The 25497-nt window shown below is 45.2% G+C and overlaps 1 long non-coding RNA gene across 1 annotated transcript in view; it reads left to right on the top strand.

Moving 5' to 3' along the window:
* LOC138481734 (uncharacterized) overlaps positions 1–25497 on the top strand; it is a 174878-nt gene that overhangs the window by 131819 nt on the left and 17562 nt on the right. The gene's annotated exons all lie outside the window — the stretch shown is intronic.

Here is a 25497-nt window from a genome sequence, read left to right as displayed (position 1 = left end):
TCTGACCCGGGACATGCGTGAAATATAAAAGCTTAAAGCTCTACTAGGATCAAGCCTATGGAGCCTCTCCTCTTCCTTACCAGGATGTGGAGAAGGATAAAATGCCGGGAGAATAACCTTCTGGCCTAAATGAAATTCCGACACCACTTTCGGAAGAAAGGACGGACGAACTCTAAGGACAACCCTGTCCTTATTAAATACAGTGAAGGGTGGCTTAACTGAAAGTGCCTGTAACTCACTCACTCTGCGAGCGGAAGTGACCACAACTAAAAACACAGTTTTAAGGGTTAACAGTCTCAAAGAACAGAAATGCAAAGGCTCAAATGGAGCACCCATTAGAAACTTGAGAATAAGGTTCAGATCCCAACCCGGCACCTGAAAAGGTGACTGAGGGAACACATTAGTGAGCCCTTTCAAAAACTGAGAAATTAAAGGGATTTTAGAATAAAAACACTCCTCAGACGAGCGGTTAAATATAGACAGCGCCGCCAGGTAACCTTTTATGGTACCAACTTGCAGGCCCCTGTGGGCCAAAGAAAGCAAAAAAGACAGAACCATAGGAATGTCACATGAAAAAGGATCCACATTCTTAACCCTGCACCAGTCGCAGAACTTTCTCCAACGGCAACGGTACAGGGACTTTGTTGCGGGCCTTCTGGCTGAAAGCAACACCTCCATCACGTCTTCAGGGAGGTCCCAATTCTTATACCTTAACCTTTCAGAAACCAAGTGTGAAGGTTGAGGGATCTGACCTCTGGATGGAGAACCTGACCCCCCTCCCGTGAGAGCAGATCGTCTCGGTAGGGAAGACGACGTGGAGGGCAGATGGACAATTCGAGAAGGTCCGGGTACCACGTCCTCTGGGCCCATGCCGGAGCAATGAGGATCATCTGGGAACCGAACCTTCGTAACCTCCACAGCACTTGCGGGATGACGGGGACTGGAGGAAACGCGTACAGCAGTGGGAATGACCATTCCACCATGAACGCTTCTCCTAAGGCTCCTCTTTCCCGCGAGCAGAACCTTTCGCACTTCCGGTTGACACTGGAGGAGAAGAGATCCACTAGAGGGGTCCCCCAAAGGGCGAAGATCTCCAGGAGAACCTCCTGAGCCAACTCCCACTCGTGAGAGATCACTCTCTGCCTGCTTAGAGCATCCACCGTCTTGTTTTCGTCTCCAACCAGATGAACTGCCGAGATCGAAACTTCCTGCTGGATTGCCCAGAACCAAAGCTGCATCGCCTCCCTGCACAGAGGAAGTGACCCTGCCCCCCCTTTTTGTTGAGGTAGTGCATGGCCACTGTTTTGTCCGTCAGGATCAGGACATTCTTTCCTCGCACAGTCGGCAGAAAAGCCTTCAGGGCAAGTCTGATGGCCCTCAGCTCCAACAGATTGATATGGAGTATGGACTCTGACGGAGACCAACGACCGCTGACTGTCAACTCGTTGGAATGAGCTCCCCATCCCGTGAGGGATGCGTCCGTCACGATCGTCACCTCCGGCCAGGGTAGCCAAAATGGAGCCCCCTTCATCAGATTGCCTTCGACGGCCCACCACAGAAGGTCCTGGGTGACCGAGGACAGCACCTGAACAGGGTCCGACATCCTGCCGGAGGACTGAGACCACTGGAGCTTGAGTGCTCAAAGATCTCATCCGCAACCTGGCCTCTGGCACCAGAAGAATGCAGGATGCCATGAGGCCAAGCAATCTCAAGAACCCGAACGCTGGGAGACTCTGTGCATGCTGAAACTTGTGCACCATCTGCTGAACGTGATGAGCCCTCTCCTGGGGAGGAAAACACTGCCAAAGGGATGTGTCGAGCACTGCGCCGATGTACTGGAGCCTCTGAGTTGGCGTCAAGTGGGACTTGGGAGAAGCCCAGTTTGTGGAGGGAGTGGAAGGTGACGGACAGATTATCCAGGACTTGCTCAGGAGAGATGGCGCCCTGATCAACCAATCATCCAGCTAGGGGTAGACGTGAATCCCCCCTTTCCTGAGATGCGCTGCCACCACCACCATGAGCTTGATGAAGACCCTCGGGGCGGAGGTCAATCCGAACGGCAGGACCCGAAACTGAAAGTGCGAGTCAACAACCGCGAACCTCAGGTACTTCTTGTGCTTTGGATGGATCGGCACATGAAAATAAGCATCCTTGAGGTCGAGAGACACCAACCAGTCCTGAAGTTGAAGGGCCTGGAGGACTTGAGAGAGAGTAACCATCTTGAACTTGTCCTTCCTGAGGAGTTTGTTCAAACCGCGCAAGTCCATGATGGGGCTCAATCCCCCGTCTTTCTTCAAAATCAAAAAATAAGGGGAATACCATCCCTTGTTCCTCTCCGCTACAGGCACCAGTTCTATGGTGCCTTTCTCCAGCAGGGATTGAATTTCCTGCGCAAGGAGCGGATCCGGACTCTTCAAAGAGAGATTCCCTGGTGGATTGTTGTGAGGCCTCTGCCGGAAAGGAAGACAGTAGCCGTGGGCTATGATCTCCAGAACCCACACATCTGAAGTAATGGCACGCCACTCTACAAGATGCTGTGCCAGCCTTCCCCCAACCGGCGAACCATGGGACATGGCTTCATGACGGAGCTGAAGCAGCTGCAGCGTTGCCTTAGGGCAAAGAGGCAACTGCCCGAGCGGCCTTGGCACCTCGAGTACCCTGCTTCCCTCCTCTGGCACTCCTACGGTGGCCCCTTTGACTGGCAGCTCCTCTCGCTTTACCAAAGGATGAGTAATAACGAAAGGAACCTCCCCTCCATTGCTGTCCCCTAGGACGAAAAGGCGGAGGTTGGCGAACTGCAGCGCCCAACGACTTCGCTGCAGTTTTGGAGGTCTGCAACCTCTCAAGGCTCTCGTCAGCCTTGCTCCCAAACGGTGTTCACCGTCAAAGGGCATGTTGAGGAGCCGGTCCTGCACATCAGGAGTAAACCCCGACTTCCGCAACCACGCAAACCTGCATATTACGGTGCTCGCCGCCATGGACCGGCTGATGCTATCTGCCATGTCCAAACCCGACTGAACGGCCTCACACATGGCATCCTTGCCATCCTGGACCATAGCAAGAAAACCATCCCGTTCGTCCCCTTCGGGAATATGTTCAGCCGCTAAGGAAACACAGTTCCACAGAGTGTGCGTGAAACGTGACAGGGCACATACGGAGTTGGCCGCCTGAAGAGCCATACCCCCTGAAGGAAACACTTTCTTCGCCCAACCATCAAAACGCTTGTCGTCCCTATCAGGAGGGATGGTAGGGTACGACGCCTGTTTTGCTGGGGCCGTAGCCGCCTGCACCACCAAACTCTCCGGAGTGGGGTGCTTGGTCAAGTAGCAGGGGTCGCTACTGGCTGGGTGGTATTTTCGCGGCAAAGACTTGCCCACTGCCGGGAGACTCTCCGGAGCAGTCCAAGCCACCGCCCCCCTCCTCTGTAGAGCCATATGGAACGGCAGTACCGGGTCAGTTGGTCGACCTTGATCGAGGATATCTGTGAGGTCCTCCTAAAGAAAATCCCCTGGGGGAGCAGACCACCCCAAGTACTCGGTGACCCTAGACATAAGGCGCCGGTACTTGGAGTCCGCATAGGTGCCAGGCTCAGGCCTACAAAACTCCACCTCCGGAGAGGTGTCCAGACCACTGGCGTCATGCAGGGACTGAAGCAGGTCCTCAATCTGGCTATGGCCCGAGAGAATCTCATCTGACACCGCATCAGGAACCATGCCATCATCAGAGCCCTCATCCACCTCTGAAATGTACTCAAGATGGTGGAAAGAGGGCACAGAATGGGTTCCACCGTGCCCCGGGGTACCCCCGTCGAAACAACCTCGAAAGGCGTCGAGTCAATCAGCATCGACGCCGAATGCGGCGCCGACAGCATCAACGGCGTCGACACAGGCCTCGAGGCCGGAGCCCCGAGCGTGTCCCTCGACATCCTGGGCACCGATGGCGTCGACGACTTCCTTGGAGGTGGAGCCTCGAGAGAGTCCCTCGACGACTTCAGCGCCACAGGCGTCGACGTCTTCCTCGAAGACACCACAGGCTCACACGGTCTCGAACACGTCGAGGACCGGTACCTGGAACGGGCGTGACTAGAATGATTCCCCTTATCCGAGCGGGACCGGGACCTGGAACGGGTGTGACTAGAATGATTCCCCTTGTCCGAGCGGGACCGCTCCCGCGAATCGTGCTGACAACCCGAGCCCGAAGGCGTACGAGCGGTGTCTCTAGTCCGATCACGACCACCCCCACTCGGAGGCGCGGACCGACCAGTACCCTGCGATTCGAGAATCGCTAGCATTTTCTTACCGAAGGAAGCCCATTCCTCCGGCGTTGCATGCTTGGTGGGATAAGCGACCCGCCGATGGGCGGAGCCCTCAGATGAGGACGGGGAAGGCGACCGATGACGGCGCTTCCGGGAGTGCCTCGAAAAGGCAGAGGAGTGGCGGAACTCACTCCGGGACCGAGACCCACTGGACTTCCGACGACGATGCGGAGAGTCGCCCCTCGAATCATCCGTCGAAAGCCCCGCGGACCTCGACTTCCGGGGTTTAGACACCTTACCGACCAACAGTTTCTTCTTGCGCTCCCGCAAGGCTTTGGACGTATGCGACTGTCAGTCGACACAATCAGCCGTGTCATGGGCCTCCCCGAGGCACCAGAGGCAAGCATCGTGCGAGTCCGTCACCGACATCTTGGACCCGTAGTCCCCGTACTTCTTGAAGCCCAGACGCGGGGTGGAAGAAGAGGTAGACATCACAAAGGACTTTGACTTCACAAACGAACAGGTTCGAAGAACCGAAAGAACAAACTCCAAAGAGTCGAGGCGCGCCGAGATCTCCGAAGCAAACACGTTCGCGGAAAAAACAGAACTGAGGCTACGGGCGTTGTGCGTCCTACTTATAACATCCGGTGACGTCGGCTCCACAGAGGCCCTCGAGAACAGCGTATCGACGTCATCGACGCACGCAGACGCCGAAAGATTTTCTGAAGCAGCACAGCTGTGGTGATTACTGTCATAGATATGGAATACGTTGGAGGACCCAATCCCCTCGAAACAGTATTTTTCCTCTGAAAGGGATACTCTTACCATTATGCCAGAAGAGGTTATGGCTTATTGTCATTTTAATATCTCTAAACCTTCTGGTAAAACCGAGATGTTAAATCCTAAGGTTGTAACCCCACAATATATTTTACCAGAAGAACAAATCTTGTTTATGCCTAAAAACAAATGCTCTCCTCAATACCAATGGTACACTACAAGGAATGGCAGAAATCTTGCCTTCTCTGCACCCCCTTCCACTAATAACATTAAAGCCTATAGCCCCTCTGTTAAAATAACTAAGGGAAACAATTCTACCCATAACACTATATAGAAGTGGAAAAACCTAGTTTTACTTAAGTGAACTACATGTCCCAGAATCCCATAGGGACTGAGAGGAAGAAGAGGGCTGAAGAGTAATGTAGAAGTGGAGTACAGGCAAGTAGGCCTAACATCCTTTTCCAAGGTCAGGCAACTAACAGTAATGGACTGCACCTTAACTCTATTTACCCACCTGAGAGGCACAAAAGGCTGCAGCAGGAGGGGGAAGAAAGAAGGTGCTGTGGAAGGATCTGGAAGGCTGGCAGTAGTAGTAGAAGAGCAGGAGGCTGGCAGTTCATGCGGAAGTGTGATCACTTAAGGGACGCTGGGACACGAGAAAAGCAGATTTCACATGCAAGTTCTGAGAAGGTCCTGTGTTCACAAACCCTGCCTGCCCTGGCTGCACTGATAGAAACATGCTGAGAGTGATGGTCTTCACAGGTGCGCCTAGTGGCTGTGATTGCCGAGCCACGATTGTCCTACAACCCGAGGCCCGTGTAAAGAAGCAAGCTGAGGGACAGAGGAGTGAAGGAGACTCCCTGTTGATAAGGCCGGACCAAAGACACCTATGCTGCAGAGGGGTGAGGGTCCTATGTGTGCCTAAAGTGGTAGACGAAGAAGTCAGGAAGTGGAAGCAGCCCGCATCCAGTGTTCCTGGAGCCGGTGAGTGAGACTGGGCGTTCAGGTTCACTCAAAAACCCTTGCCGATAAGTGTAACCAGCTCTAAAGAGGCTTGTGCATAAAGACAAGCGAGTATAAACTGTTAGTCATTTTGAAAGCTTTTCTTTTCAATGGAAATGTATCACACGCACTTCTAGTAGAAAGTATAGTGCTTGCGTATAAAGAAAAGTATTACATTTCCATTATTGAAGTCCTAATGTTGCCGGAGTGGTCCCGTGTCTCGAATTGAAGGGAGAACATTTTTTCTAAATGACTCCAAAAACCGTAAAGCAGACTTTTACAGTTGTTGCAAGATCTTATGGCATCACAGGAAGGTCGCGTGTGACCAATTGTGATTCTCGATCGGAGTGTGAAAGTATCTCAGTTGGAATACAAACATTTACAGACACGTAAGGTTAAAGATCTACATTAAAGAGTGTTTGCGTATGCATACATATGTTTCTCCTTTGAAGATAGAACTTTGTAACATTAAGAACAAGTATTCTTTGAACTCAGAAGTTGCTATATTAATAAGAACACGCATTACCCAATCCAAGAAGCGAACCCTTTCAATAGTGAAGAAAAGCCTATTTATACCTATCCACCTAGCTGATGAAGTTGATAAAGGTCTAGTGTCCTCTGATACAAGTGTGACATTGCTATATGAAGTTGGATGTGTGGAAATTCAGCTTCAAGGTAGCTACTGGAACCAAGAAGGTGTGAACCAAGCTGGGGCAGGGAGTTCTGTGCTTGTAAAAGGATTTGACACATAGGGCCTCATTACACGGATGGCGGAGAACCATGGCGCTAATAGCGCCATGGTTCATGCCGGTAAAATACCGGCACCGCCTTGGCGGAAAGGGGAATTACCGCCCCATTCCAAGGTTGGCGGGGCAGTAATTCCCCCTTCCACCATTGCCCTTCCCCATTCCCATTTTTGCCCCATAGGGCTCAATGGGAATGGGGAAGGTGCTAATTACGGTACCGCAAATTGCGGTACCGTAATTAGCTCCCTGGGTCCCTTTGCGGGTTGGTTTTTAACGCCTGCAAAAAGCAGGCGTTAAATCCCCCAACCCGCAAAGGGACCTCGTAGTAAGGCGGTAAGGTACCGGTACCGGTAAATCCTTACCGCCATCCGTGTAATGAGGCCCACAATCTTAATTCAGAGGCTGTTGAAGTGGAGAGAATGTCAGTCTGGAAGCAGAGGCAGGTTAGACCTGTGGCAGTAAAAGTGTACAGAAGAGGCAAAGAGGCTGCCCTTTTGTTGGAGCTTAGGAAAAGAAGAGTGCCTTGCCTACCTGTAGATGTTGCAGTGTCTTGTCTTTGAAAATTCCTGCGTTTCCTGAAGTATAAAGTTGAAGCAGAAAAACCAGAACTGTGGTTGTGTATAATACTGTCAGTGGATGTCACATTGAAGTTGGTTGAAGTAGTGGTATACTGTGCAACCATGGAGTCTGTCTTCACAGTAACAGTAGTAGAAGGGTGGTTGTCGAGAGGAAAGCAACAATCCAAGAATAAGCAACCTGGCAATTAGACCAAATGTACTGCAGAGGTTATGAACACTTGTAGAGTTGTAGAAGGAGAAATTGCTAATCTATGCTTTTGAACTGTGGCAAAACAACCTTGAAAGGATCACATCCAGGATTACTATTGGCACTATTTTCTTGGCTGGTATTGGAAGGGGAACTTTTCAACAGAAAGCTGAAAAATTGTTATCAGTACATTTTTGTTTGGTGAACTGTTGTTACATTTGGAACTTACAAGAATTGGTTCAAGACTTTAATTTTATTAATTTTGAACATTTGGGGAAATTGAATTTGAGCAATCCTGTTGAACGGATTTACCCAGGACAGGTGAAGGTCATCCAAATTACTGGTTGTGGGTTATTCACTCATTTATGTTGTTTATGATTTAATTTGAATGTTTTTGTTGTTAAGTGTGAGGCCCAGTTTTGTTTATGCTAGGCGGCGTAATCACCTTTGCTTTTAGACTAGGTAGGGAACTCCATGATAGAGTAGGTTTAGCAAGGATTTTTATTCTCAGAAAAACACATGCAGTTGTCCACCTCGCATTACTGACCCCTTACATATGGTGTCAGAGAAGTGGGATCGGAATCAGCTGATACGAACTGGAGATTCACAATGTATTTAGTAGGTTCATATCAAATCAAGGCAGATTCAGAGAGAAGCTGGTCTAAGCCTATTCCTCCTACTCGTGCCACTTGTACTTCCCATTCCAACCCTGGATCTAACCCCTCCCTTATTAGGGGGGAAAAGAGTTCAGAATCCTTTTCCATCAAAGGAGCCAGGAATATTAGAGAAGTCCCTTACAATCAGTGGCCTCTTAAGATGAATGTAGGAATACAATTTTTCAAAGTCTCAGGCCAGGCTATTTGACCAAAACGACAATTGGCCTCAGTAACCCACCGGTACTATCGGCGGATTGCTGCCGAACTCGCAACACTGTTCTGCTGCCTGATATCCTGTGTAAGTCCCCAGTCCTGTGGAGTCCAATTGGAATCCGCGGGATGGGGATATGGAAGCATCGGCAACGTTGCGGATGGTGCCGTTGCTTCTGTGAAATGCATGCCTGCAGTGGCTGGTGCCCCCGGCAGGTCAGACCTGCCAGGAGCAACCGCCCCTGCAGGCATACTTGTAGTCTGACGGTCTGGAAAGGATGCTGGTACGCTGCTACCGGCACCCTTATTTTCGGACTGCCAGGCTTGTAATGAGGCCCCATATGTTGAAGGGAATGTGTATCATCTGTATTTCTCTCAGAATCATATTATACTTTGAAAAGACACATTGACAGTCTCTTTGTTGTTAGAGGCAGAATTTCCCATTTATATCTCTGCTTATATTATATCAGAACAAGGAACCAAATTTAAGATCTATCCCCTTATCTCTAGTGGGAAGGAATTGAAACTTATGGTTCTCAATTTTTCAACCACTAACCACGAAATCCATCGAGGCGATAGACTGGGCAGATTAATGTATGGTGTAGCTTAGAAATCATGGCATCAGGAGAGAATTGCACATGCCACTGACAGCAGTGACCCCAGTGTGAACTTTATGACACTATTTCTAGCAAGACTAAAAAGGAAGATCACCAGAATACCTAGCTATGTTGCAGCACAGGAAATGAAAGTTGCTACCCTAACCTTGAGCCCGTACATAAACCAAAAGGGGAGAATTCTCAGACTAGCATGTTCTATTGGTTTGAGAAAGACAATGGTTATCATAAGCTTGAACTTCTTTTCCAAGAGCCAGCAAGTGATACCTAGAGTATAAAGGTAGAAAAAACCCTCATTCTTTTGAAGAAACTATCAAATTTAGTGACAGGCGATCATATAGGTGTTCTTCTCTGTCTCTGACTGAAAATGTTTCCACTTCTAAGGAGGGAGTTACAACTTTACCTCCAGGCTTTGATGTATCTACATATTGTAACTCTGGAAGTTCACAGGAAAACACTTCTCCTTTTAGAGACTTAGGTTTTTCTGAGCGATATCTCTCCTGAGTCAAGGCGTTTACGATGTGGGGGTTTTGACCATTATGAGTATGGCTGTAGACCTTAACGTCCATATTAGGTCAAGAAAGATGAGTGGGAAGAGGAAAATCAAGATATTTCTAAAGGCAGCATGTCTTCTGTAACGTTATCTAACTATAAACCAAGAGATCAGACAAATACAATGTTGTGTACTGGGGATATGACCACTTATAGAATACCTATGGTGTTTAAAGGTAAGACTATTTGGGCCCAGATAAAAACTGGAAGTAAATACTCTGCCATACAAGCTAGTCTACTTCCAGTTGGTAGGAAAACCATGGGCTATAAAGATGTAAATTGAGCACATGGACAATTGGAAAAACATCATTTAACTATCCTTGATGTTACCATTCTAAGGAAGAGTTGTTCAATATACGTGACTGTAATATCTGACCATCCAATTTCTTTGGTTTTTTAGTACTGAAGTCCTATGTTTTGATGAGTGGATCTTAATATCGCTCAAAAGAAACTAAAACAGCTAAAATCTGTCAAGCTTGGAAAAGGCAAAAAGTCAGCATATTCCCCTTTCGGGTTTGTGGACATTTTATTGACAGTAATCCAGTCTGGGACTGGAGAACTGGTAACCCTACTAAAATGGTGGGGGAGGCAGAAGTAGAGGGAAAATGGAACATGGACCGGGAGGGAAGCCCTGGTGACTGTGTCTTAAAGTGTAAGAGAAACCCCTCATATGTCAATGTCATATACACCCGTATGAACCAAAGGGCGTTCTCCTACAGGCAGTTGAACCTGTCGTGTAGCCGACTAATTCTTTCTGCCAATGTAACTCTCAGGAGTATTAAAAGACAGGCTGAGAAATCTATTGACCAAAAGATGGATGGACGCCACAGGACACAGCTGGTTATAAAATGAAACACACAATCAACACCACAACTAACAATAACAAACAGTATTGCAGGATAAAGAATTGTCAGTGCTAAATTGCGTGTCAACAGGAGCTCCCCTGATAACAAAATGGAATGGAATACCTGTTCCTGAATCGAGATTGGGTGTTATCCTGTAAGCAGAGTATAAGCAGTGTATCAATAAAATTACTGACCCCCAGAGAATTATCTGACTAGAGCATCAAACATGAACACATAACTAACTTGCAATGTCTTACCAAAAAGAGAGGATGTCTGAAGCGTGGCAGTGTTCTTGGAAATTGAAGGCTGGCTGATGCTGGACTCCCCCAGAAAACCGCCGGCACAAGGACGCCTAAAATTGCTGAACCAGAAGTATCTAGTCCGAGCACAACCTTGAAGTTCCTTATAAACAAGAGCAAGTTCGTCTGAAGAATGACGTGGGCAAAAAGTTGTTGTGCAAAGTTCCTTTCAAACAAGAAAACGTTTGCTCCCTAGAATGACATAGAGAATGATGCTGTGCAATCCAAAGATTCCGGTTTGTTATCTTTGTGGCAGTGATCCACAACAAAACAGCAAGCAAAGACAGTCCGTAGGGAAAAGCAGGGTCATAAATGCACCTTCTAGGACGTGGACAAGAGCGTGAGGCTAAACACAAGTCGAGGGACGATCCGAGGGTCGAGTACCAAGTGTTACTGACTGGACAGAGGACGAGACGTGTAGCAATTCTGTTAAGCGTAACAAAGTTCACGAAACCAAGTAATCCAAAAAGCAACCTAGAGCAAAAGGCAATGAACAAAATTCAGAAGCAGTGATACCTTGCATGGGCTGGATTTAAGAAGGGAAGGAATCGCCTGATCCATTGTGCGCGGCCCTGACGTGATTGTACACGTGAAGATCGGTAGGCAGGGCACCAGCGTCACCATGGCAACCCCCAACGCGCATGAAAAAAGACAGATTGCGTGTTGGGGTTTTGCCATGTTTCATATTCACATAGCATTGCCTCCTTCATCCTGTAACACGCAAGAGAAGAGGGGTGGGACTAGAACCCTGACTATGTTGTGTTTTAAACTGGGAAACTGGTGAGTTCTTGGATAGCAGTGGTTTCTTGACAGCCAGCAGCTCACCTTGGAGACCCGGCATGGTTACCAGACTTGCACGAGTAGAGGTGGTGGTTGTATTCCCACACCACCCAGAGACAAACCAGAAGAGCTTCCAGAGGAAAAACCTAGAGATTGTGAGTGACTGGGAGGTGTGCCAACATCTTGTGAACCTCATAAGGGGACCTATGGCCTGTTGGAACTGTTATCAAAATACAGCATTAATACTTTTTGTTAAGTCTGACCCAGGAGGTGAGTTTTGTGTTACATAAAAAATATTGTTTATCAAAGGTTTTTGGAGTCCTTTTGGGCATCGCATGGCTATATGACTCTATTTAGCTCTGCACTGCAATTCTCTACCCTTTGGCATCAAAGCAGTTAATTCAGTGGAACTATTGAAGACCTGGCTCATGCTCAACCTACTAGCCAGCATAGGAGTTTTCTCAACCCTGATAACCTCCACTCCCTAACCACCCTGCCTACCCTAATGCGAAACAACAGCACAATGGTATACTGTATTCATACTGGCCCATTAAATATAGACTAAATGTATGTACATCTCACTCTTACCAAATGTTCCATCTTTAAGTACCAATGAATTACCCCTGCAATACCTGTCTCACCTTCACCTATGTAATGACTGAAACTATGTAAATTCACACTGACAGGGGTCTACTTCCACTGTCTGTATACTTGTTATATGTACTGCATGGCACTTCTGGTAGAAATGTCAGACCAACCAACCAAATAAATACACAACTTGAAGACTATTGTTTTGGTCGTACCAACCTTTATAGGAAATAGGCTTGAATAACTTTTGCTGATAGCAGTGAAATGAAAAAAGTAGATGGGGATGGGACCAACATAGGTGGGATGCATCACAAGTCAATCGTTCTTTGTTGAGTAAATCATTAAGCAAACTGAACAATTATGTTTATATTGGGGAGAAAAGGCAGTTTGGTGACTCCAAGATCGATCAATGGTTCTACCATAACGCTATTGGGTCAGAATTATCCCTGGTTTGGTTACTCACCACACACATTTTAGAACTGGGTATTGAATTCCATAAGGAGAAAAATGTATTGAATGTGTATGACTCTACATGACTATGTCATTCACTGGGTAATCAAAATGTTAGTTTAATTCAGCAGAGTGTATACATAAGTATGCTGAAGATGGAAAGACAAGTATAATTCAGTTTACAGGATATTCTTAAAGGAGAATAGTATGAGAGTTACTGCAGTTTCGGGGCCCATTAACGCCCAGTCCAGCCTTTGGACCGCGTCTATAAAGCTTAACGATAGCCCCTGGGAAGTTTGAGTAGTCCTGTCATTTGACGATCTGTAAGTTATCCGGCTTGTATAGCCCACTAACTGGTATAGCCTGCAGATTACCCAGCATGCCAAATTCCAAATCTACCAGTGGCAACACAAAGTGTACCCAACAAGGCGGATACACTTACTAGGTACTTGCAGCCAATTCCCCATGACTGCCGAGGTAGATTCCTATCCACAGGCGCATGAATACTCATGTTCATTTTAATACCAACCATAGGGCGTAATAGTTTTATAGACCAAGACCTCAGACTGTACCAAGCCTTATGATACCCAAAAACTGTGTTAAATGTTCTTACTGCACTCAGGTATCTTTTTACAACTGGAGTCACAGAGACAGCTTATTCTGTCTCAACCCACATGCAGTCTACCACAAATAAGACAGAACCACTTTATTAGAAGTTATTCCTGCTGCTAAAGTCCCTACCACTAACTAAATCGCCCTACAAAGTGAATCTTGCTATCCCTACAAACTGTGTACTTTCCCTAGAGAGCGCTGTTGGAACACCTGTCTAGGGGTAGGGATAGTGAAGGAATGCACCCTATCCTCTCTCACTGCTTTCCTAAAATGCTAAAATACAGTGCACACCTTATGGAAGTCCATTCTTTCCCTCTTTAATATTTATCGCTTCCATTGTGTGTGTCTTATCAGTTACAACATCAATTATTCATACATAAGTCTACTATTAAAACACAACCTACTTCTTAGGTTGTTTAGTGTCTATCTTAACTTTTACACTCATCTAAAAGATTATATGATTTTACCGAGCTCACATATAGATATTGTTCATCTCGGAGCTCAGGTAATCACCCTGAACCTTAATGTTGTCGACAGGTTTTAGTGAATATCGAACCCTCTCCGCTGTCTTCAGGACAATTGATATGGCACTAAATCATCATATACATTTCACAATAAAAGAGACAATCTTCTTATTTCTTGTCTTGGTTTTAGTTTTTTCTTTGGGCGGATTGTCTCATATTATTCTCTAACAGACATCCTGTTTCGCTTCTGAATGCCCTAGAAGGGGAATATACATAAAGGGGGCACCATCAGTGTCTCTCTCTACTCAGCTTTACAGTTCTGACATCTCTTATGTTGTTTGGCAGGTTCTTGGACTAGAGTCCCTTACCAGTCTTCTTGGAAAAAATGGGGATATCCATTTCTCATGCAGTCTGGTCTTAAAGTTCTTGCGCCTGTTGGCCACGTAGACCTGTATGGATGGGTGGACCACAGTCAGTCTGTGGTTTTATTTGTGTACACTTGGGGGTCAAACGCCCTATCACTGTACATTTTATCTGACCTGTACTTGGTTCTGATTTCAGTCCTGTATGTTTTTCTACGGGATCTTGCTTGTGTGACACGATTCAGGATGTGTTACTTCCCTCTCAATGGACTGCTCATTTCTTGTCAATGTTGTGTCCTCCACAAGAGATGTTTTACGTGAGGTGTATATATAAATTAACCCGATTCGATCTCAGCTCAGAGCATTACTATGCTTACTGAGTATTCACCCATCTGAGTTCTAAGATCTTAGCGTTCCCATGGTTCGGTCTTACCTCTCATGGCTTTTCCACGTGTGCTCTCCTTCCTTTCTCTCCCGATTTCTAAAGGTTCAGTAAGCATAGGTATGCTCTGAGCTGAGATCGAATTGGGTTAATGTATGTATACTCACATAAAACATCTCTTGTGTAGTCCTGTGTAACTTTGTGCCAACTAACATAGCAACATTGATGGGTCGGACAGGCTTGAGAATCAGGGGGGCCCCAAGCCCACCACGAGAAAGTATAAACCTGTTTCAACGAATGCAAACTCTAACACAAACAAGGTCCATTTTAAAGTGATTTCTAACTGTGTATCTTCACAGGAAGACGCCATTGTGGTGGAACTGTTAACAAACTTAGGCAATGATGCGCCGCCTCCCGGATCGAACAGAATCCAATCACTCACTGCTTTAAGAAATTTGTGTCCAGCATTGAAATTAAATCATCTGAAAGAATGAGTAATGTTGAGGGGATTTATCATTCTCATGTTAACGATCTTAGTATGATCAACCTTGCTGAATCAATGGTCTTTGACCTACCTTGTGTTCCTACGGCGATGGTGCCATAATGGCAAGCCTTTCCCTGACACACTCTTTAGATGGTTCTCCTCCTGACTCTCCTATTGCCTTAACTAATGTAATGGAGGAACACAATGGGAACCAAGCTGCAGCAAATGATGTTCCTTGTAGTTTTCCTAATGACAAAGCAGGCTTACATCACACACTTTTGGAATTTGATGACAGAATTCGCCTGGCCTCACCAACGATTTCGGTGCTGAACATGGTGCTCAGTTCCTTTGTACCATTATACGACAACATATATGAGAAAGCGAAAGATCATTTGAATTATTTGGATGCAATTGCCTGGAAGTTGGACATGATGGGTGATATGCTATGCCCTCTTTCATTGCTGTCTCCTGTTCGATTCCTGGATCAAAGTGCCAAATCCCGAGTGTGGGGAAATCAACCTGGCTGACACCAATGAAAAGAACTTCTGAAGGAAACTCTACTTTGGAAATCAGCAAACAACTGCACAGCAAATTCAATATGCTACTGAATGAGCCTTGATTACAACTAATGAAACAGAGGCGCAGGATCTCAAAACCTTTAATTAAGAAAAAAAAGCTTCCAAAAAGCCAAAGAAAGTTATCTCAACAGCAAAAACGTTCTTTGAGAAAGTCGCCTGTCATTCATTCCTGTCATTCCAACAATGACTTTACTGTTGGAAATATTGCAATCATGTCTGAAGGAATAATTCCTTCTATTGCTCCATCAAGTAAACTGCTTGATGAGAACTGCTCGACGATGTCGCGAGTTGAGTTGACCCAGGAGGTCGTCTTACAAGCAAATGGTCCTAAGGCTGCAAGCATTTGTTATCCTGCTACTTCTGCCTCTGTCAGTATACAGACAGACGTGTGAGCAGAGTCAAGTTTCACAGATGCAACCAAGATATCGTGTCTGCAATCAGGAACCGATGTCCAGAAAAAGGAGGAAAAATCAATGATCTCTACGATTTTTGACAAAAAGGAAGTCTCTTTTTGTCAGCTACCTTTGAGGTCAATATTGAAAATTACAATGTCTAAGGCTCATCAAGCTACTGTGTCACATAGTGAAACTGAACCAAATCAAGCATCCAGTGGCCTTAGCCTGCCAACTATCTCCGGGACAGGCTTTTGCCTTTCCCATGGTAACACTCATGTCGACATACAGAATCTATTTGGCAAACTCTATTGGCCTCGATCAGAAATAGCCAAAATTCCACCATCAGTGCCTTGTTGAACCCGACAACAGTACCTTTGTGGGTTTAACGATTCGGGTTGTAAATCATGAGCACAAAACAAATTCGGCTTCTAACACTCCTAACAGGTGAGTAACATCGACTACTGTTCTGCGTAGTGTTAAAGGAGTGGACTTACTTCTCAATCATCAAGCTAAAGATGTAATTCCTGCTAAGTGCCTTCCTTCCTGCATTGATACCTCCTTACATCAACATGATGGCATAACGGCACCCATAACTGATAGATAACCTTTTTCATTCGCGACCTGCTCACTCCTCTTTGAAACAAGCCAAAAAAGTCACTTAAAAGATATATATGTCTTGTCAGCTCCCTGGAGACATGCACATGTGTCTAAATAGATCCAATGTACTAACATTGTTTGAGAAATTTCTATACTGCGATCAATTTCTTCTTTCGATATTGAAAGAATCCACTTTCCCAACGATTGCAATCAAACAGATGTGCTATCTATTTCTCGTCATGCTTGGTGATGGGTTTGGTCCTGGTTGAAAAGGCTAGATTTGAGAGTTTGGGATTCAATGTTGAAAGTTACAATGAGCCAGAATTTGTGAAAAATGAAATGGATGATCATCTATATAACGTTTTGGCCTAAGGAGTTTGAGGTAATGGAGTTTGAGCATTGACAAGTAACGAAAAAGAAGTCCAAAAATGAGTCTACTTCGAAACCCCTCCCCCCTCCAACACAGTGGGATAGAAAACATTGATGACGACAGCACTGAGATCCTTTGCCTCAAATTTGTCACTTGGAACACCCAAGGGTTTTCACATCTGACTGAGAATGCAGAGGCTTAGTCCCATTTGCGAGCCAACTCCATATTGTTTTTCCAAGAAACCTGGTTATGTAGCTGTCCTAAAATAGATGGCTATGAGCTGCTACATCAAGCAGTCATATCACCTGAAAGAGGTAAATCTTCGGGTGGGTTAATCAGTGCTATTCGAACTGGTCATGGTTTCATAGTTAAGAAGATCCCAAACACCCCGACTGGGATTTTGGCTGTCGAGATGTACCTTGGTGAATTATATGCCCAATTACTTCTTATCAAAATCTATTGGCATAAAGGCATAGCCAGCTTAGACGATTTCTTGAGGGATCTAGAAACTATTATTTCACAATGGAAACTGCGAAATAAGGGGGGCTCCACTTTAGTCGCTGGTGATTTAAACACTGACTGCCCTGACACTCTTCCCGATGATGATCTTGGCAGAGTCTCTGCTGATTATTTTCCTAAAGGTGCCATGGCAACAGCCGGATGGAATTGGGCACTTACCATGCGAAGCCTAGATTTGTTTATGGTCAATGGTGTGGACCCCCATACAGGTAAAAGAGCACCTACCTGGCATAGAGGGACAAGTTATTGGACACTGGATTATATATTTATTGACCAATTACTAATGAATGCCTGCTCTGACTTTCTGATTTTGGAAAATTCATGCAGTGACAACAATATGGTAATGTTAGATTTCAACATGGTTGTCATAAATGGACCTACTAACTTGATTGTTAGCAATAGAGGCAATAGGGTACGCTGGACCCTTTTACAAAAATCATCATACAAAAGTAAATTGGTCTACTTTGGAGTTGGGAAATATACAGAGACCCTTTTGCTACTTTTGCCTAACATAATACCAGATGGTCCCACAAAGGTCAATGACAAGCCAGGTGGTCATCTGCGTCATTACAATGAACAACTTGTTATAAAAAAGCATGTGTTCAGAGGAGCGATCAGGCTAGAAAATAATTCCTTGAGTGATCTTGAAACTAAGAACCGCAAGTTAAAAACCATAAAACAGGAATATAGAAATTTCTGCAAACCAAACAAAGCAGCTTTATTACAGAAAGATGCTGAACCTATGTTAACAATAATAACGGGGAAGGACTCTCGCCTTTTTTGGGAAACTCTGAATGCTGCAACCAACTGCCAAGCTCACCCTCAAGATAATGCTGTATCTGAATCCTGCTGAGTTTCTAACTTTACGAAACTATATTCTGGCAATAATCTCCAGAGGACAGACAGATATGATGTGCAAATCGTCTTACCTGCTGTCATGTCTATTACAAAGCCAGACCCTGATGAAATTATAGCATTAATTGAGAAAGCTAAATCTTCTGGGGCTCCTGGTCCAAATGGCCTTTCCATGTAACTTATGAAAAATGATCCATATGTATGGTCAACTGTTTTGTCTATCCTCTTTTCTAGTATTGTTGACAAAGTAGTGATCCCAAAATCTTGGATTTATCGCATGTTGTTCCCATCTATAAGAAGGGACGAGAGGACAGACCCGTTAAATGACAGACCAATGGTGAAAATATAGAGCTGTGATGGAGATAAAGCAGATGAATACCTCTCAGCTTCTTTAGATGTTATGACTTTTGTCCCCAGAGTTGGTAATGTTGTCAGTCGTGGATCAGAACTGGAAGGTGGGTCAAAGTCAATCAGTCTATCTATCCTTAGAAGCAGTTTTATTCCCATCTGACCCAATTTCTTTTTTCTGTTGTAACTGTTTGCTATTTAGAACATTGGTCAATGGTTAGGCTTTCATACATTTTGCTTTTAGGTCCAATTTCTCCTTAATAAAAGCAATGTCTCGGGCTAAACGAACTGCTAAGGGTGATGATTTCCCATCTGCATTTTGTACAGCAGAAGACTGACTGGACGTCCAAACTGTACAGATCTATGTAACCAGTTTTGGATCTGGTGGAGGGAGAGGAGAAGTTACAGACATCAAGCTTTGGGAAAAGGCAGTAGCAGTCAGCACCACAGGATGGGTCACAAGGTCGTTATTTTTGTTAACCACCCTCTTGAGAGAAGGTAGGACCGAATCCTTAATTTGCATTGCCACCACAGGAAGGGTGTCCAACGAGCCACTAAGGGCCATTGGGGCGGAATCCATATCCTTTAATGCCAGAATTTTCTTCTCAATTGATAAAGATCCCTCAGCCTCTAATATTTCTTAATCCATTAAATCCAGGCCCCTGTATCTTGGGAGTTCTATTTCGAATTCATTATCAACCTTTATTGCTGAGATTTTAGAAGGCTCAAGAGATGAAAGAGGATGTAGGTCAGGACGTGGGGACGGGCAGAAAGCCACTTAGACTGTGATTATTTTGCTATTAAAGCATTTGATAAACCCCCACATTCAATTCCGCCCTCTGAATCTTTCTGCCATTTTTCAGCGTCCTTTAGGAAGGAATCAGAACAGGCCGGGAGACACCACATCAAAAAGTCTCTGATTATTAGCAGATAATTGCAGCCGATCTTCCAGCCGCTTAGCTTGGCGCTGTGTTCTGGCAAGTCATGCATTCACCCCATACTCGTTCCAGAGGCTTTGGATTTTCTTTACGTCTTCAAGAGCTTCACTCTCTGCTACAGTAGAGCACCAATGGCCCTTGCCCAGCTGCAGACACACCAGAAACCACTGCTGACAGTGTTACTACCACATTTGTCAGGATAAATCAAGTCCACGACAAACGTATCACTGCAACCTGCCTGTACTTTGACGGAAAGCAACGACATCCAACTGGCTTTTGATGATTCCCAACTTCTCTGTCACCCTTATTAAGTGCCAGCTAATCACCAGATATCCCCAGTTTCAAGGGGCTGTATACCGGAACATAGATACAAACAAAATAATGTAACAAATAATTAATCAGAACAAAAGTCAGAATATATAATACAAAATTCCATACTGACCCAAAAAAAGACACATTTTTTTTGCTGTTTTCTTTTTAGTGATATTTGGCTTAACTTGCCCAATTAGTAAGTGTTCTGCTCTGACTAACATTTTCGTTAAGACAAAACACACTAAAATGCTCACATGTTAAGTATCATCTATGAAAAATGCCCTTATTATTGCAGTAAACTTTTCAGGAATGTTGGCTGGGGAGGGGGAGGTGATGGCTGAAAGGTTTAGAATTAATCTAAACTTCTGGCATTGCTGTGGACAAACCCCCAGACTGTTGTTCTTCAGCCTGCCAAGCCATTATAGAAAGGGGAAAGACTGTATGCAAATCAGGTTTGGTCTCACCCCGAAATCAGGGGGATTTTCTTTATAATGTAGGGCATCAGCTATTCCTCTGTTTGGGTGTGGCCCAGCTTTCCTTCACACACCACATTGCCGTTGTCACCAAAACATGCAATCTACAACTACAATCCGTATGCAAAATCAGACATATCCTTCCTCCCGAGGGCTTCAGCACCGCAATCCAAGCAGTGGTTCTCTCTAAACTGGACTATGGAAATGCTCTCCTCACTGGGCTCCCCAGCAGCACGTTTGCCTCTCTGCAAGCCATACAAAATGCAGCAGCCGGGCTCATCCTCCACCTACCCGAACATTCACACATCGCCCCGCTCTTGCCCAGCTCCATTGGCTCCCCATACCAAAGAGAATTGCCTTCAAAGACCTCTGCATTTTATTCAAATCCATCCACCTTAAAACCCCATCTTTCCTTCGTGACAAACTCAAACCCATCACATACATAAACACCAGAAAAGCCAGTCAATAACTTCTACACATTCCACTCTGCAAGCTCACATGCACACAAAAACAATCATTTACACACTGGGCACTCAGGGCATAGAACACCTTACCTCTTCACATACGAACTGCATGCTCCATCACCACCTTCAGAAAGAGCCTCAAAATGTATCTGTTTCCCCACAGATAACCCTGCCCTCCTCCAATGCTATTACTTGACTATGCTAATCTTCCTATCCTTTCCTGGAAAAGATTTTGTAACTTTTTTTTCAACTGCCACCTTTTCAAACTTTGAACCATGTAAGGCACTGTGAGACCATCTGGGTTTGGCCAGCGCTAAACAAAAATTCAAATGAAATAGAAAATTAAAAGAATTAGATCAATGGCATTCCCCAACGCATCATACTCTGCACTTAGATCAAGTATGACCTTAAACCACCTTCTCACTCACGCCCTTTTTATGCTAGCCTTCCTGTAATAAAAGACGGCATGAACAAGAAGTGTGGATGTTCTGGTCATTGGTGGGCAATTGTATTAGGAGCAGAAGGACATATTGAAAGTCAGGAGCAACCCGGAAGCCCTAGAGCTAGAACTAATAACATCTTCCCTCATTGACTAGGTATGAAATAAACTATCACTTGACATAAACATTCCAGTACCTCCACTTGCTATGGGTCAAAGATGCTGCCTTTTTGCCATAAGACTCATGGAGCCTTGCTTGAAGATGTATATATGCACCAAAAGGACTACAACCCTGGATTTATCAGGTTGTGCTTGCCTAGAATAACAATATAGCTTCTGAAAACAGGCGAAAAATAAAAGATCTGTTTATACTACAGGTGCACAGAACAATATCCACATGTACAGCCTGCCTCCACACAGATTGTACTTTAATCTGTCCTCTCCATTTGAGACCCGTTCATCATGAATATAGTCAACATCTCTATCATCATCTCTGCCAGACCAACGTGCGGGGAAGAGGTAGAACAACTATTGTAGCCTAATATGCTAGTCACACTTTATCCTCTCTTCAATGCCTTGTTACTGGAGAAGGAGTTATTAAGCATTCCGAAATTCATAAAGGTTGTCATTAGCTGCCAGCTCAGCAAGCAACGCCTCCCAATGATTTACTGCCGGCCATCCTCAATGGTTCTACAGCATCTGATAATATTTGCACATGGTTCTATCAGGGCCATCACACAAAACGTACTCTCCAAGTGACATGTGAGTGCTGCTAAAAAGCTTGACCCCTGTGAGTGGTGGCGATGTTGGTTGCGTGCAAAGTTGCTGCAGTAGAAGCAATTTCCGGAGCACCAAAACCCAAATGTTTACCTGTATTGCAACACACATTTAACAGCCATGCTGGATGTTTAAGGCGCCCCACTTCCAACTATCAAACTAACAGTATGGGTAGTTGTCACATGATTTGGACTGCCTCTAGGCTCTGTTCTTGTTGTTGCCACTTGGGCTAGCACATTTGCATTTTTGGTCCGGTCTTCTACACAACCAAGCTTCTCAGACATAACAAACTTTGATAGTCAACCATATCACTACCACTCAAAGATACTGACAGCAGGAAGCACATTTTTCATCAGTAATACCTCCTCCTCCCGCTGAATGAAAAATTAAAAATTGACACGTTTTGCTTCACAGTGGCACATTTTTCTCAACTTAAAAAGGATGCTAACATTAAAAGTAATAATAATTTGCATTACGTGTACCATTGCTGACGGCTCCAAACCACTTGGAATGCTTAGAATACAGCTAATGACGTCCATTAGCAGCAGGGGTTTGCAAATGCTGTGTTTTGATTGGACAATTTGTTGTCTTACAAACAGGTATATCCTGCTGATTGTTTCCAGCGCCGTTCTCTCTCGCGCCAGCTACCTTCTCTTCCTGCACCATTATAGACCATGTCCTACTCCTTACCTCTGTTACCTTCCTCGTGCTACAACCATCAACCCACCTCTTTTCCCTCTGCCAGCCATGATCCGGTCCTCTTGTTGCTCCACTCCTCCACATTCTGCCTTCATCTATTGTTAAGGGTCTCTGCCTCACGTCAGCAATGTGCACTGCAAGACTGCCTCCCTGCTTCTTGTTTTGACATCTTGCTGGCCCTACAGACCTCTCACTGTTAATACCACTGGGCCAAGGGCCTCTCTCTCCGAGCCTGTCCCAGGGCTACTAATTAAGCTCCATAGACATCCCTTGTTTGCTCACCTGCTTGCAATGTCCCAAGGCCTGTGGTAACACCCTGCAAAAATTGGTCTAGGGTTATTACAAGTCAGTGTAGCACGCAAGGGAGATCTAAAAAGTTTCACTAGTACCTGGTTCATAAGTGTTCCCTCTCTCCATTGGACAATATACAAGTTATATGAACCAGTACAGCCTACAGATTCTATGTCAAGACCGGAGGCTTCATATTATGCATTACTTCTTTATTTACTCGTCCAGCAGCAAAGAAAAGAAAACATACACTTTAAGAAAAAGATTTTTAAGACACATTAAACAGTTTTGTGAGAGCATGAAATGGAGTTCCATAACCAGCTGGGTCCATGACCTCTGTAATCTCAGCCAGACCCATTCCATAAAAGCAGATAAGTACTCATGCTTGTTTAACCGACTTTTAATTCTGTGTTGCAAAGCAGTTCACTGTGGCACGGCTGCTTTCATTTATTAGGTTCTGGTCTCGTTAAATGCGCGTGCTAACTTTAGTTAGGGCACAGGTTTCTTTGCTCGCCTGAGCGCCGTGTAGTCGCTCTGTAAAGGGGGGAGACTCGGGTGGGACGTGGCTCCACTGCGGGTCAGTTCGACATTGCACCATAAATTGTTTTTCTAGTGCAATGTTTGGAGTTTCGGTAGAGAAAAATGAAGCTGGGAAATGTATCTCTCTGTGGTACACTGGCATGACCTTTAAACGTAAGGACCTGGGTTCGATCCAGCTTCTGCTCTGTGGAGTCACATAATGTAGCATAACATTGCCCCTTCGTTTAAACAAATATTCTTAATCTGGCACATATTTTGTACTGCTGAAGGCTTACCTTGATGTTAATTAACCCTCGCATATGTTTCCAGGCGTCCAAGATATCATGGATCGTATTCCCTCATTCAGTTCCCATAACCCCACTTTCTTTGCCCCTCTATTGTTCCTTTTGCATCTCATACAAGATTTGATCGTAGATCAGGAGTAACGTTCCTGCCTTGTAAGCAGGACAATACTCAGCGCTGTGGGTTGGAGGCTGGCTTCCTTTACTACAAGCAATAAGGGAGATTGTGTGCAATGGCTACATGCCCTGTCCACCTGCTGGTGAGCTGTCTTCTCCTAGCCCTTGAAAACACAAACGAGCTGTATTTTCAGTCATCAATTTGCTGCTTGCAAATACTACAAGGAAGTTGGGGGAATATTCTATGGTTTAAGGAGCAGTGGGGCCCACAGGTCCAGCTTGGGACCTGCACTCTGCTCAAGTGTGTTACGCTGAAGGCATTCAAGAGCTAATATTATGTGGTCTTTGGAGCACTGGGGCCCACAGATCCAGCTCAGGACTGTTACGAGTCGGCCTCGGGCTGAAGGAGGAGAAGGAGACACGTCTGGCTTACTCATACACATACTTTATTATTAATGCCAGCCTCTTCCTCCCTTGAGGCTCCTTCTCTTCCTCTGCTGTTATAGTCCCTCTTAAAGGGCAATGAAGATTACCCCTGCTAGCTGCGCAGGGAGTATTAATTATATTAAAGACTAGGAAGCGAGCATTATACTTCAACTTCTTTTATTACGACTCCTCAGTAGTTTCAACAAATATAACAAAAACTCTGAAAAGTGTCCAAAAGTAACTTTTCTTTACTGAAACTACAAATCCCAAAGTCTCTGTAGTCCATCTCCAGACAGTCCAGCTATGACACACATCCTGTCCCTTGGCTCCTCCTCTCTTTAACGTGCTCTGAACTGTCACTTGAACTTTATAACCATGTCCCGCCAACAGTGTGAAGACTCCTCAAACTCGACAACTGAAGCGCCGATACTTCCCCGGCTATCTGCTTCTCCACTCGAACCTCATTGGCCTTCGCCTCCACTCTCAATTATTTTTCTGCTTCTCCCCTAAGGAAAATACAATGAAGAAGATCAGGGTGGCGTTAATGTACTGTTATAATCCATGCATATTACATTATCAAACAATACATGATTGTGTGGGAATTTAATGCTCGCCTCCTAGTCTTTAATAGAATTAATACTCCCTGCGCAGCTAGCAGGGGTAATCTTCATTCTATGACAATACTGGAGGCGAGAATTATGCTTGTTCAAAGCTTCCCCAACACTGTAACAGCTAGACTTTCAGTTGGCTTAAATTAAAACTCTTTAAAAGTACGATCACTAGCCCAATCTGCTGCTAGCATAATCTCTCGCAGTGATACTCCTGTCGTAAAGGCTCTGGCAGCCATAGCACCCCTTACCGAGTGTGCTCCATACATTCTCAAATCAATACCTGCTGCTTGCATTACATCCCTGACCCACCTCGCAATGGTGGCTGTTGTCACTGCGTGGAAAGACTTTCTACGCGCTATCAGTAATTGGGTAGTACTGCCGCCCTGCAATCTGCTGTCCTAGTCTCATATTCTTTAATGCATCTCGCTACGCACCACTTGGAATTACTTGGGAAATAAGGATAATGAACCATCGTAGTTCCTGTCTTAGTCCTTTTGACTATTGAAAAGGTTACTCCTTCTGGTCCGAAGGATATCCTATTAATCTCTAGCGTCTTGACAACCGATACGCGCTTACAGGATATCAGACTTAATAGCATCTCCAGCTTGCCCGACAATTGCTTCAGGG

The sequence above is a fragment of the Ambystoma mexicanum genome, chromosome 5p, assembly GCF_040938575.1.
Source record: "Ambystoma mexicanum isolate Mex_15411 chromosome 5p, UKY_AmexF1_1, whole genome shotgun sequence".
In the NCBI taxonomy this organism is placed as follows: domain Eukaryota; kingdom Metazoa; phylum Chordata; class Amphibia; order Caudata; family Ambystomatidae; genus Ambystoma; species Ambystoma mexicanum.
The sequence above is the reverse complement of the archived record's forward strand: the minus strand, read 5'-3'. Positions and strand labels throughout refer to the sequence as shown.